Source organism: Pinus tabuliformis, chromosome J (assembly GCF_031772625.1).
Source record: "Pinus tabuliformis cultivar Carrire ecotype Pingquan chromosome J, CPIR1, whole genome shotgun sequence".
Taxonomy (NCBI): Eukaryota; Viridiplantae; Streptophyta; class Pinopsida; order Pinales; family Pinaceae; genus Pinus; species Pinus tabuliformis.
This window is the reverse complement of record NC_142295.1, coordinates 1,530,956,738-1,530,972,131: the sequence shown is the minus strand read 5'-3', so window position 1 is coordinate 1,530,972,131 and position 15,394 is coordinate 1,530,956,738.

Genomic DNA, 15,394 nt, shown 5'->3' with positions numbered 1-15,394 from the left:
CCGATTTAGAATTGATTCAATGCATGCTTGCAATATGTTGCATTGATGAACTTGGGAACCTGTAGTAGCCCATGGTTAAATTGCACATCTGCAACAAGGAGAAAGATAATTTAGTGTCCTATATTTTGTAAATGTAGACCATGAACATAACAGATTATATTAAAAAAAAGGATGAAAAGAAGCCCACTGAGCAATTTGACTGCAATTTTATTGGTTCGATTTATTTTAATTTCATAAATCTTTGAGTTCTTTTGGCATATATGGCTCAATCAAATAGAGCATATAGTGCGTATTTACACGATGGACATGAATGGAGATGTGCATATGGAGTTTAAAGCGCACTATAAAAAGTAATGGATTGTTGTGTTAATATTCATGTCAACGCCTTAATAGAAATATGGTCACTTTGATGGATTACTAATGGGTCTTAAGGTTTTGGTTGGGTTTTTTTCTTGAGGTGCTGAAATTGGTGATGGAACACTTTAATGAACAAGACATGACCATCTTGTACGGCCATGCCGAGGCTTCTTCAGTACTGAAAAAAGAAATGCGTTGGCATCGTGTGGATCTAACTGTGGGAATGTTTTTGGCCGAACAGTCGACCTACTGATGGAATGCTTTAATGAAATGCATTTCCATTGTGTGGATCTGACTGTGCTAATTGATTTGGTCCAACAGTAGTTCTAGTCTAGATTGTTGTGAACATATTCAATTGATTTAAATTAGTCTTAAACAGTTAGTTGATCTGGTCAAATGTTAGTGGTTTGACATTAATCTATTTATTTGGTCATCGATATGAATCTCATGCATGGATCTAAAGTTTACGGTGTGTACGTTGGTGATCTGCATATAGAATAAGTCGAGTGTCCTGCCTGGAGGTTCCTGCACATTGAAAACCTTATGAAACATCTGCTTTGCGACCAGAAAAATCATGGAGAGAGCTCTACCTTGAGAGAGAAGCTCGTAGCAAGGCTTTCCTAGGCCGTTTTTAAATAGATGTTTTCCATGGCCATATTGAACCTATACGGCCGGTTTGTCTTCTGCCATTTGCAAATCACATTTTTACTGCAGCATATGATACAATGATCAGAATGTGGAACATAGAGGAAATTATGTGTTATTGTATGGGACTCGACATTTTGATTTGGTACTTGAGTGAAATCATTGTTGAGGGAAAGCAAAATTGGTGAATGTGGAATAATTTTGACTCCTGCCGAAGTGTAGAGCAAGGGGAAATCTCCATGTGGCTACATGGAGGAGTGAGCCACCCATGGTAAGTGATGTGAATGTGTATGTCTTCTGAATTTTATCTCAGAAGAAAGGTGTGGCTTGTGTGGTTCTTCACTATAACTGACTAGTTGATTAGAAGTTCTGGAATAGACTACTAAACTGTGTGTTGACTTGTGTTAAGCTTACTAGTGAATAGTGAAGGAGTTGAAGCGTCAAAAGGGTTCAAGTGCTAGAGCATTGGGTGCTAGATAGTGGCGATTATTTGCATTGGGATACTTCTTTTACAACATATGAGTGAAATCAATGGTTGTTATGACTATTTTCCGGTGCAATGTTTCTTGACAAAGCTGGTAGACATTCCGTTCTTGGCATTGTAACACAACAAATTCTTTAGTTGGGTGTGTGATTTTGCAGATTTAGGTAGTGATTTTGTGTGCATGATGCTAGAATCTCTTCACATTTTAGAAAGTGAATGAGGAGACAATGTTGTGAAGGTGAATAACAAGGAGCCACCATCATCATTTAGGTTTAATGAGTAGTAGTGTTTGTAGAGACTGGAGCCACGATGAAGACGCATATGTTTTAATCATGTTGAAGTCGGGATGAGCGAGGGAACTTGACTTGCACAAAACATATGATCATCTATTTTGGGGTTCGTAGAAGTTGGAGGACATGGAGACACTCATGTATACAATGTGGTGGTTCACCAGAGCTGGTATTGGATCAAAATGGGCATTGAAGATTTCAAGATGGTCGTTATAATAATAAGTGTAAAGACACTAGACTCCACCTCAAAAGCACTGTGGCCAAATATAACATTTCATACTCAAATACTTTTAACTTTCAAGACGTTTAATTAGCATGAATATTTTTCTCAAATGGAACACTTTCATACTGCTCGTTCATTCTCTTTTCTTCATGGGTATGAAGAAATTTCAACCCCCACTCCGGTTATCAGTTTTCCTTATCAATCTATGCATTTAGTTTTAAATCCAAGCATGATAAAAATTCTAAAATCTGGAAATGACAATATTTTCTGAAAACAAAAATTTAGAGATTTCACATCTACTAAAATTGCATAAATAAAACACATGAAAAATATGACAGCCACACACAAAAAATAACACAGTGATTTTTGGTCAATGTGACCTTGGAAAAACCCCCTACAACTATTGGGGAAAACCAGTTTGAGAGGTCTTCTTTATTTCTGAAAATGCTTTTATAGAAAAACTGAAATACACAGTAAAAATTCCAGCAACCACAAATTACAACTTATCTCGATTTCCGTGCTTGAACTCCACCTCGAAAATCATGCCAATCAGCAAATAGCCAAAACAAAAATCTTGCAGCAATAAAACAACATTAAATGCTATATGGCCTGCCTCAGAAAACGTGCCCAGAACTTGTTTTACGAACTACATTGACCATATGGATTTCAACAGTACGACTGCCTCAAAAATCATACCCAAAACCTGCCTTGAAATTCGTGCCCTTGTTGTGGTCCCTCTTCCTCGATTTCTGTGCCTTTCTCTTGCTGTACGGTTTTTCTTTGGGATGCGTGCCAATAAATTTTGCTATCTAGATTTGCTGAAATGTCTTCTTGCTACTCTCCTTCACTTCCTCGCTGCATAAAATTTTTCTCTTTTCTCTCTCTTCTCTTTCTCTCAAATGCTCATGAAAGAATGAATTGATCTCTTTCTCTTCTCTTCTCCTTTTACTCTCTAAATGACCTTTTGGGTTACCCTAAGATCTAATGGCTTAGATTCATTTAGATCTAGGGATGAGAATAAATGTGCATTTAATTCTCACTTTCTATTTTTTTAACTCACCCACTTAAATAAAGATCCACTTAGCTTTTTATTTCCATATTCACTTTTTCACTTTCTAATTCTTCATTGACTTTAATAAAGTCACCTTTAAATTAGAATGTAACTTTACATTTATAAAGTAACTTTAGGAGAAAAGTACAAATAAATTTGGACACTTTTCCCTAGGCCAAAGATCAAATCCTTAGGGAACCATTTGTGTCTGGTACCCAAATTTTAACACTCCATCTTACCGAGAAAAGTGTTCCTCACCACTCCCATCTTGTCTCTGAAGTAGACATGCTTGTCCTGTGGTAAGGCTTTGGTGAAAATGTTCGCTACCTGCCCATTTGTGGAAATGTACTCAAGCTTGATAGCTCCCTTTTGGACATAGTCTCTAATGAAGTGATACTTGATCTCAATATGCTTTGACCTGTCATGAAAAACTAGATTCTCTGTGAGTTTTATGCAACTCTTATTATCATAGTAAATTACTGAAGGTCTCAATGCCTAACCAAATAGACCAAACAACATCTTGCGAAGCCATATGGCCTCACAACTAGCCAAACTAGCAGCCATATACTCTGCCCCAGCTGAGCTCAATGCCACTGACTATTGTTTTCAGCTGATCCACGACACAACTGCCGAACCCAACCCAAAACAACACCTGGAAGTACTCTTTCTATCTGAAGCACAACCTGCCCAATATGAATCCGTGTACCCTGCCAATGTCACTCCATCACCCTGTCTATAATCTAGACCAAAATCCACAGTCCCCCACAAGTAACGAAGAATGTATTTTGTAGCCACATAGTGCACTCTCCTTGGCTCACACATGAACTGACTCATAATGTTAACTGCAAAACATATATATGGTCGAGTGTTGACCAAATACATCAAACAACCAACCAGATGTCTGTATAGAGTAGGATCCACCAACTCGGAATCAGAAGTGTGAATCTTCTTCCAGTTAGTGATCATAGGTGTAGACATGGGTTTACAGTCCTCCATGTGAAATCTGATAAGAATATCCACAGTGTACTTCCCTTGTCTTAGGAAGAAATGACCCTCCTCCTGCCACACCTCAAATCCTAGAAAATAATGCATCAAGCTGATATCCTTCATCTCAAACTTTGAAGCAAGATCTTTCTTGTAGCCCTCAATGAGTCTCTCTGCACCAATGATGATCAAGTCATCAACATACAACACCAGAATGAGAGGCTCCTCACCCACCACATTGAAGTATAGGTTCGGATCAACCTCACTCTTTGTGAAACCCAACTGCTGCAAGTATGTATTAATCGTCGAGTACCAAGCTCTAGGAGCTTGCTTCAGGCCATAGAGTGTCTTTTTGAATTTGCATACATGGGACTCCTTCCCATGCACCTCAAAGCCCTGCGGCTGCTCAATATAAACCTCCTCTTGAATGAAGCCATTGAGAAATGCGGTCTTCACATCAATTTGGTGGATCTTCCAACCCATCTCTGCTGCAACTGATATAATGGAGCGAATAGATGTATACTGAGATACGGGAGTGAAGGTCTCCTCATAGTCAACTCCCTATACCTGTGAGAACCCCTCGCCACAAATCGAGCCTTAAACTTCTCGATGTTCCCATCTATAGCATGATTTAACTTGTAGAGCCATCTGGAAGTAACAACTAATTTACCTTCAGGCCTTAGCACTACCTTGCAAACATCATTCTTCATAATAGAAGAATACTCCTCCATCATGGCCTCTCTCTAAACCTGCTGGTTGGCTGCCTCCTCATAACTAGAAGGCTCGAAGTCAATAATGCTTGCTACCAATTCCATGTAACTACAGAACCACTCAGGTGGTTTACTCTCTCTAACTTGTCTCTTTGGCCCATCAATTGATGTGGCCTCACGCAAGGTATCCTTAAGCCACTTGGGCTTCCTCTTCCCTAAGCATACTTCTCCCACCGGAGTGAAAGAATCCTCATCATCATCAGAATCTTGAACTCCTGAAGGCCTGCCAACTGATTTCATGCCTGAACCTATGCCTGTAGAAGCTGAAGTACCATGCGAACTGTCCATTAGTGGACTACCCTGTGAACTGCTCAGCGGATTGCCCTGCATGTTGCCTGTTGGGCATGGAATCCCCCCAAGGCAAGTTTTGGGGCTCAAAGCCCAAGTTTTGACCAAATCTTGTTGTAAAGCTTTGCGAATTGCGGGCTTGGGGTGCGAAAGTATGATAGAGTCACAGGGTTTTCTGCCCTAGTGTTGTAATGTAATGTCAGCTAGATAGACCTACCCATGGCTCACGGATCATGGGATTGTATAAATAGAGTGAGGCTCTAAGTAGGGAGAAGAAAGAAGTAGGAAAGTCTAAGTGATTGAGTCGCAAGTTGAAGTGTGTCTTTGGGTCGTAGAGTGGGAGAAGGCTCGACAACTGAGTGCACAGAGGCCTAGTAGTTTGCAGCTGAGTGCGCGGACCCCTGCAGTTCAGTGCGTTGGGCGAGTCAAGTCTGTAACCAAGGAAGGAATTAATAAAGGGAAGTTTTGTCATAATTCTACGTATCTGTTCTTGGGTTAATGCATGTTTGATATAATTTGCAAATATACTGTTTATTTACTACGCGCACCTGTATGAATGGTTTATGTTGTTAAGTATAACTTAAAGCACGCAAGTAGGCTAAAATAATCAAATAACATTAGAATACTAGTAAGGTCTTGGGTAATAATGTAGAAGCGTGACGTTCAGCCCCTGGGTAGGGCTGTGCAAAGGCAGTACATCAGGCTGCGAGGTACAGGAAAGTGCGCGAAGTGACCTGCGCGTAGGGTCAAACCGCAGACCACTTGAACTCATCAGACATCTCCAGGGTGCGGAAACCTGGTTCTAGCACCATCCCATACTACTTCAGGTGAGACCTCAGTCTGCGCTCCACGGGATGTTGCCGAAAGGGCCAGTAGTACTAGGATTTGTTTGGCTAAATTAACTCTAAACCTGGGTCAAGGCCTAATAAGCCAACAAATAATTCCGTTGCCGAGACTGGGATCTGCATAGAGATGTTTGATGTCGTATCACTGGAATTCGACAAAGAAAGGAATTGAAGAGTGTTTGGATAGAAAGATTGACGAGTTCGCGGCGCAGGAAAACCGGAATCTGTGATTATCAAAGGAAGAGTGGTTAGATTGCTACTTATATACAGAAATCCATGAAATTTTCTTTGCATCCTTCCCCTCTGAGTTGTAAGAGTGGATCACGAAGCTAGCAAACAGTCAAGGAAGGTGTAGGCTCAACAAACTTATTGTGTTGACTCCAGAGTTGGTGCGCAGACTGGAAGCATCAGAAGATAAGATTGCGCATGCTGTGGATCACTGGCTTGATCGAATTATAGGAGGATTTATCACAAAGTTCACGGTAGATACTTTAGTTAGATATAGCGAGGCAGAACGATGCTTCCTCTAAGGACCGCGAGGTAAGTATGATAAATATTTGAACACTTGGATTAAGATGCTACTGTGTGAAAAGTGGGTTATGTGAATAAATTGATGTTTGGGGTTATGCAGAGTGGGAGGATCTATAGAAACAAAGGTAGCGAGGAACTAAAAACTAGCCCCTTGATTTCACCTCTGCGAGAAAGCAAGGAAGAGCTCGTGAAGGTTTCACCAAGAAGTGTGATCAGTTTGATAAAGCAACAAATTCCGCGTATACCACTTCCACCTACACCACCGCCAGTTTCACCATCTTCACCCACGTCTTCGCCCACGCCACCTTTTCCACCACCACAGTTCAATATGGAAAGCGCGTTAAAGTTGTTGGTGTTCAAAGGAGTAGGGAATGAAAATCCAGACCAGTTTTTGTTCATGGTAAGGGTTGTATGGCAAGTGCAAGGAGTCACAAATGACAATATAAAGAAAGCAACGTTGGTCAGCACTCTGCAGGATCATGCACTGACTTGGTACATTAAGCATTCCAATGACAATCTGAATGTAGGGATTGCAGATATCCAAGCTGAACTAAACAAGGAATTTAGCAAGCCCAAATCAGAGACACAATCGATCATTGGATTTAAGGAAATTGCGATGCTTCCAGGCAAGATCCCCTGAGAGCTGGATCAGAGATTGAAGTGTACAATTCATGAAGCCAATATGACTTTGATAGATGGGAAACACCGCGCATGGTTCGTAGCATTGCTAACACCGCATCTAAGGAACGCGTTGTCACAGTAGAAGCTAACCACTCAGGCTGAGGCCTTAGAGATCACAATGAGACTGCACGAGACCCCGATACAAGATCCTAACTTGGGAATTCAACAAATCCACGCGTGGTTGAAAAACTTGTGCCTTGAGATGCAGAGTTTGAAACAAGACATGACAGCTCGCCCAGAAGCGCGTGAGGAGGTATGGTGCACAAAGTGCAAGGGCCAAGGACATGACGAGGACCATTGTCTAGTCTTCGTGAAATACCTGGCAAGAGGAGGACCAATGCCATTGAGATGAGAGGCACAAGCAGGACTGAGCACGGCACTTGCATTATGGTGCGATTTGTTAGATAGGAGGGAAGCATGCTATAGATAACTGTCATCTATTATAGAAGTAAACACAGAATTCCCAGCAGTTGTTCTGTAATTTCTGTAGGTCAGTAGGCCACGATGAGTGCACCTATAGAAGTTATGAACTCATGATGGATTGGACTCCTACCTACAGAGTTCAGATTGAGACACGGGCCCTTGATCAAAATACATGGATGGCGTGCACTGGATTTCAACGGCGCAGACGAGGTCGAGGTGGAATGGGACTAGGAAGAGGTCGTGGACAACTGATATGTTACAATTGCGGAGGACCGGGGCATTATGCCTGCGATTGTACAAATCCGATGAGACCATCATGCTTATATTGTACCCAATTTGATCATGAGACAGAGGACTGTCCCACGCTGATAGCGAGGTTGCATGATAAAGGAGCACTCCAACCTCCCCCAACTCAAAACCTGCAAATGATGAGGTCTAAGCCACACGAGGAAGACCCAAATATAAATATCGTGCTCCGAAGTGGTATCACGACAGGAGATGACAAAGGCAAGCAGGGCGAAGAGAGTGTCAGGGTTCGCAAGGCTCCAACAAAGGAACTAGAATTTGATTTAGAGCATGCTAAGGAGACATTCATAAAAGCTAAGAAGAGCTTCGCGAAGGCCTCCAATTCAGGAAGTAAAGAAAAACTAGAACCGGAAATGGACCCATCAATGCTCACTACATTTTGGAGACATGCATGAAGCTACTGAATGACAACAATGCTGTAAAGGGGCTACAAGAACTCATAACTAGATGTGCTGGGACCGCGCCAGGAGAATCATGCGTAGTCCGGAAGCTTGGAAAGCACACAACGCGAACAGGAAGGGAGATGAGATTGACCGCGCAGATCGGGGAATAAGAGATGGATCAAGTGATTCTGGATCTAGGATCGGATGCGAACGTCCTACTAAAACAGACGTGGGAGCGCATGGGCAGGCCTGTGTTGTAATGGTCTCCGATTCAATTGCGAATGGCGAGCCATCAAAGGATCCTACCTATGGGAAGATTGCAGGGAATAATGGTAGATATCGAAGGTGCGAATGCGCTTGCAGATTTTGAAGTGATAGAGATTGTTGATGACAATAATCCCTATCCCGCAATATTGGGAATAGATTGGGCCACTGACATGAATGGAGTGATAAATCTAAAGAAGCGCAAGATGATTTTCGATAAAAAGTCACTGCACATAGTGGTACCTTTAGACCCTGTAGAAGGATCATGCTACATAGAGCCAGTAAGAGACTACGATGCGATGACGATCTTGACTGTATCTACAATATAACTGCACAAAAGTAGGACTTGGTAAATCCAACAGTGGATAGCAGGATTTCGTGGGAGCACGAAAGCTCCTACAACTCAGATTTGGACGAGGAAATAGAACGATGGCAGAACCGGTTACATAAGGTGATCACGCTCAACTGTAACATGATGACAAGGTTGCTGCGCTACGTGGAAAAAAAGGTAAGAGATTTGCATATGTATGATGGGTTGAGCGAGGTGGATGATTTCCTAAACAAATTTGAAAGAGAAGTACCATAACAACAATGTTTCAATGCTCTGAAATGGGTAATGCGCACTACGCGCGCAAGATGGTGGGGTACGCATCAAAGAAGTTTTGAGGACTAGTGCGAATGCAAAAGGATGATGCGCATGTTGTTTGGGACGCCTTAGATGCGGCTAACAGACAAGTATGACAGACAGGATGATCCACGTGCACACCTCACGAAATGGACCAAGGTCTACGGGGAAGAGCCAAAACCTGAGTGGGTGCACTTGTTCTATCATACCCTGGATATCATACCCATGAATTGGTATATGAGACGGAGCTCCGCCATGGCACGAGTGAATGGGATATCTTGCACGAAGGATTCCTGTTAACCTTCACGTTTGAGGATCATTGGTGGGATATTGTTGATGATGCGCTACAAGCAGTAAAAGCAGCTATCTTCAGAATACCCTAGGAGCCAATGGAAGTGCTTCAGCCGGAATGGGCGACCCAGCTGAGCTGCGCGCTAGAGTGTTACAATGTAAATATTGAGGAGGATGATGAAGATCCATGAAAAATTAACATTCCAGAAATTGAAGGCTATCGCGAGGTTCAAGGACCATTGATTGAAAATCTTGAAATCAATGCGCCAATAAAAACAAAGCAAATAAACATTGGGATGGAGGCTGAACCAAAGTATGCAATGCTCAGTGACTATTGGGATGATGCCACGGTGGATAAGGTCGTTGAGTTACTTCGCGAGTACCAAGACTTATTCCCAACCAAGATTATGGACTTAAAGGGGATCATTGGCGATTTAGGGATGATGAAGATCACCCTAAAACCCGACATGAAGACAGTTAAGCAGAGGCCTTACTGCTTGAATCCGAAGTACAAGGAAAAGGTCCATGTAGAACTAGACAAAATGCTCACAGTCAGAATTATTGAGCCGGTGGAAGAATCCGACTGGGTAAGCCCTATGGTAGTGCAGGAGAAAAAGTAGAAGGGTGAGATAAGAATATGCATAGACCTCAGGAATTTGAATGACGCCTATGTACACGACCTATTCCCGACCCCATTCATAGATGAAGTATTAGAAAATGTCAGTGGACAAGAAGCATATTCTTTCACCGATGGGTTCTCAAGGTACCACCAGATCAAAATCGCACTGGAAGACAAGAGCAAGACCACCTTCACCACTGAATGGGGCTGATTTCAATACACCGTCATGCCATTTGGGTTAAAAAATGCGCCAGCCATATTTTCGCGCATAGTTGTTGCCGCCTTCAAAGAATATGTCCACAAATTCCTAGAGGTCTATCTAGATGATTGGACTGTCTTTGGATTCGTTAAGCACCACGTAGCAAGCTTTCGCCTAATGCTAGGTACTTGCCGATGACACTAGATTGTGCTGAACCTTAAGAAGTGTACGTTCCTCGTTTCCTTTGGGAACCTACTAGGACATGTGGTCTACAAACAGGGACTAATGGTAGACCCTGCGAAGATTTCAGTAATTCTAAATTTGGAAGAATCATGAAGTGTTAAACAGTTGCATGCTACCTTGGGACACACAGGGTACTATAGGAAGTTCATCAAAAGATATGCCTAGATCACCGCGCCGATGGAGAAACTATTGAAAAAGGATGTCACATTCTGCTAGAATGATGATTGCATGAAGAGCTTAGATGTCCTAAAAGGGAAATTGGCCTCCGCTCTAATCCTAGTCTTCCCAAAATGGGATGTGGAGTTTCATGTCCATGTTGATGCGTCATGTATAGCGTTGGGAGCAGTGCTCACACAAGAGGGTGAGGAGGGCTTGGATCACCCTATTGCATTTGCAAGTCATAGATTGTCCAAAGTCGAAAAGAACTATTCCACAACTGAGTGTGAGGGATTGGCTATGGTGTACGTGCTCCAAAAATACAGGCACTATTTTCTAGGAGGACATTTCAAGATGTATACAGACCATTCCATGATAAAATACTTGGTCAATAAGCCTGTGCTGGGAGGGCGCATATGTAGCTGGCTCTTATTGTTCCAATAATATGACTTTGAGGTCGTGGTAAAACCTGGACACCTGAACACAGGACTGGATCACTTATCACGTATTGAGACAGGCGAGGAACCTACTAGTTTGGAGGAAGGATTCCCTGATGCACAACTCTTTGTTGTGTGCGTCGCGGACAGACACTTCGAAGATATAATCCACTTTCTGACAATAGGGACTGTGCTGAAGGAATACTCTGTCCAACAGAAGAAGGAATTAGTGGTGTGCGCGATGGATTTTTCTATCATCGCGGGGCACCTATACAAAATGGGAAATGATGAGATATTGTGAAGGTACGTACCTTAATTTGAACGAAGTCAGATCCTCGGGGAAGCACACGAGGGCACTGCAGGAGGACACTATGCAGGATGAGCAACCACACAAAAGATTCTCCGTGCATAGTTGTGGTGGCTAACCCTTCATCCAGATTTAAAAGCACACTGTAAGGCCTGCGATATATGTCAAAGGGCCGGTAAACCATCGTAGAGGGACGAGATGCTGTTGAATCCACAAATGACGTTGCAGCCCTTTGAAAAATGGGCAATTGACTTTGTAGGACCTGTCAAACCTCATTGGAAAATGGGCGTGCGATACATCATCACCGCGACAGAGTACCTGACTCGCTGGACAGAAGCGTAGCCGGTCAAAGACTGCACAGCCACCACAGTTGAAATTTTTTTGTTTGAACACGTGTTGACTCGATTTGGTTGTCCAAAAATCTTAATGAGTGATCGCAATACACATTTCCTGAACGAAACCATCAGCGCGCTCACATAAGAGTTCCTGGTGTATCATCAAAAAATCACAGTGTATCACCCACAAGCCAATGGGATAGTAGAAGCATTCAACAAAATACTCGAGACTGTGCTAACCAAACTGTGCAACGCACAGTGAAGCGATTGGGACCTATGCGTACCTGCAGTACTATGGGCTTATAGGACAACGTGCAAGAAACTGACGGGACAAACACCTTTCCGGTTAGTTTATGGCATGGAAGTTGTCATGCCGATGGAGTATATTGTACCTAGTCTATGCATAACAGTGCTCACAGGTATGATGGAACGCGAAGCTCTGGAAGAAAGGCTCGTGCAATTGGAAGAAATTGAGGAGGAATGGTTCCTTGGTGGCTTTCATCAGCAGTTACAAAAGAAATGTGAAAAGGCCTGACACAATCGCCATATTAAGTTGCGCACCTTCAAGGTAAATGACTTAGTGCTGTTGTATGACAGTAAGTTTGAAAAATTCCCAGGAAAGTTCAAAATGCATTGGCTGGGACCATACGTGGTTAAGGAGGTCACAGATGGAGGCGCATTACATCTAGTCAAACTAAATGGAGCGCCTTTCCTAGGCAAAGTGAATGGAAGCTGCTTGAAGCTCTACATGAGTGGCTCGGTTATCTGACTAACCGGTGGAAGCACAGTCTTCGCGCTCCAAGGATCTGGACAAAGGAAGAGGACTATAAAAAAATGCAAGGGATACCAGCACAGATGCAGAGAAGCAGTTCAGACATAGAGGTCTCAGAATAACGTATGCAGCAGATCCAGCAAGGAGCAGCTCAGTGCGTCGCTGACCTTCGCACAGTTCGAGAATAGCTAGAGGGACTCCGTGCAAAGATCGCCATGCTGACAGAGTGACTCGAGGGCGAGTCATGATGTTTGTGTTGGGGGCTTGTTGGGCATGGAATACCCCCAAGGCATTTTTTGGGGCTCAAAGCCGAAGTTTTGACTGAATCTTGTTGTAAAGCTCCGCGAATTGCGGGCACGAGGTGCGAAAGTATGATAAAGTCACAAGGTTGTCCACCCTAGTGTTGTAATGTAATGTCGGCTGGATAGACCTAGCCATGGCCCGCAGACCATGGGATTTTATAAATAGAGCGAGGTTCTAAGTAGGGAGAAGAAAGAAGTATGAAGGTCTAAGTGATTGAGTCACAAGTTGAAGTGTGTCTTTGGGTTGTAGAGTAGGAGAAGGCTCTGCAGCTGAGTGTGCAGAGGCTTAGTAGTTCGCAGCTGAGTGTGTAAACCCCTGCAGTTGAGTGCATAGGGAGAGTCGAGTCTGTAACCAAGGAAGGAATTAATAAAGAGAAGTTTTGTCATAACTCTGTGTATCTATTCTTGGGTTAATGCATGTTTGATATAATTTGCAAATATACTGTTTATTTACTGCACACACCTGTATGAATGGTTTATGTTGTTAAGTATAACTTAAAGCATGCAAGTAGGCTAAAATAATCAACTAAAATTGGAATACCAGTAAGGTATTGGGTAATAACGTAGAAGTGCGGCATTCAACCCCTGGGTAGGGCTACGCGAAGGCAATATATCAGGCTGTGAGGTACGGGAAAGTGTGCGAAGCAACCTACACGTAGGGTCAAACCGCGGACCACTTGAACTCATCAGACATCTCCAGGGTGTGGAAACCTGGATCTAGCACCCTCCCATACTGCTTCGGGTGAGACCTCATTCTACACTCCGTGGACTGTTGCCGAAAGGGCTAGTAGTATCAGGATTTGGTTGGCTAAATTAACTTTGAACCTAGGTTACGCCCCAATAAGCCAACACTGCGCGAAGAACCACCCACCTGACTTTGAGAGCCACTGCTCACTGATGGACCTGACACTGTAATCGATGTACCTCCTGATCCCTAACCACTGGATCCCTATGACTGACTTAGCTACTCTTGAGAGTCTGGTGACTCTGGATACTCTAACTCCCATGACCTCTTGAAAGCTCTCTCCTCCTCGAACTTCACATCCCACCTCACAACCACTTTCCTCTGTGTAGGAATATAAATCCGATAAGCTTTCGAGGTCTCACTATATCCGACAAAGATGCCCTTGTCTATAGTGGGCTCTAGCTTGGTCCTATTCTCCTTGGGGACGTAGGAACATGTAAGGCACCCAAAGATACAAAAGTGCCCAACATCAAGCTTCTTCCCAGAAAAAGCCTCCTTCAAAGTCACATTCCCCAAGGCATGATGTAGAATCCTATTCTGCAAGTAATAAAGGTAACCCCCGATCATGAAGCATGGCTTTGGCAACCCCTACAATGGATCTGTTCTTCCTCTCTACGACCCCATTCTGTTGGGGGTTGTAAGGAATTGTGAACTCCCTCCTAATGCATGCCTCAGCACAAAATCAACAAACTCACCAAGGGTATACTCCCCTCCATTTTCCGACTTGAGGACCTTGATCTTCCTACCTGTTTGGGTCTCCACAAGAGCTTTGAACTCTTGAAATTGCTTGAATACCTCACTCTTGGTCTTCAAGAAATAAATCCAAGTCTTCCTGGAGTGGTCATAAATGAATAAAACATAGTACTCATAGCCATTCAAGGATACATGAGACATCCGACCACTCACATCGGTATGAATCAAGTCAAGGATCTCAGTTGCTTTGTTGTCACTGTTGAGAAAATGGTATCTAGCAAAGTTCCCCATAGCACATCCTCTTCATACATCAAGGTGATCATAATTGAAATCTGACACACCAATGGTGATCTCCCGTAATGTACTCAAGGCCCCATGATACATGTGCCCCATCCTGCGGTGCCAAATCTCACACAACTCTAAACTGCTAGATCTGTTGTCGATCCTATCTCGGGTGCTGCTACTCAATGCCATCAGGGGCTGGAATGAGAACTTGTACACCTTGGCATGGCGCACACCAATCACTCTAGCTGAAGAAGCTAGAGCTTCCCTAGGATATATAAGCACCTGCCCTCTACTGAAAAACACATCATACCCTCTGTCCTTAAGTGCTCAGACAAATATCAGGTTCTTCTTCATTCCAGGCACATATAGAACATCTGACACTTTCAAGGGAGGTTTGGGTCCCCTATCAAATGTCAATGTCCCCACACCGACTGCTCTAACCATGCTATCATCACCAAGTACTACCTCCATATCAGTATCATCCTCTGAAAGCTCTGAGAAGTACTCTCTGACTCCTATCATGTGGAGGGAAGCACCACTGTCAACATACCAAATGCTAGAAGATGCTCTACTAGTAGCGGGGAGTGCACACTCCCTCTGAACCTATATGGCAGGTGATCCTACACTAGTGGCCTCACAAGCTATGAACCCAAACTCCTGATCAAAGATCTCTAAGAAACTCTCTATCTTTGTAGAAGATGCCATGGGTTTGCCTTTCCCTTTCCTGTTCTTCTTCTATAGACACACAACAACATAGTGTCCCAACTTTTGACAATTCCAACATTTGACTTTGGAATAGTCCTTCTCCTTGTTCTGTTGCTTGCCTTTACCTTTGCCTTTGCCTCCACTGTTGGAAGCTT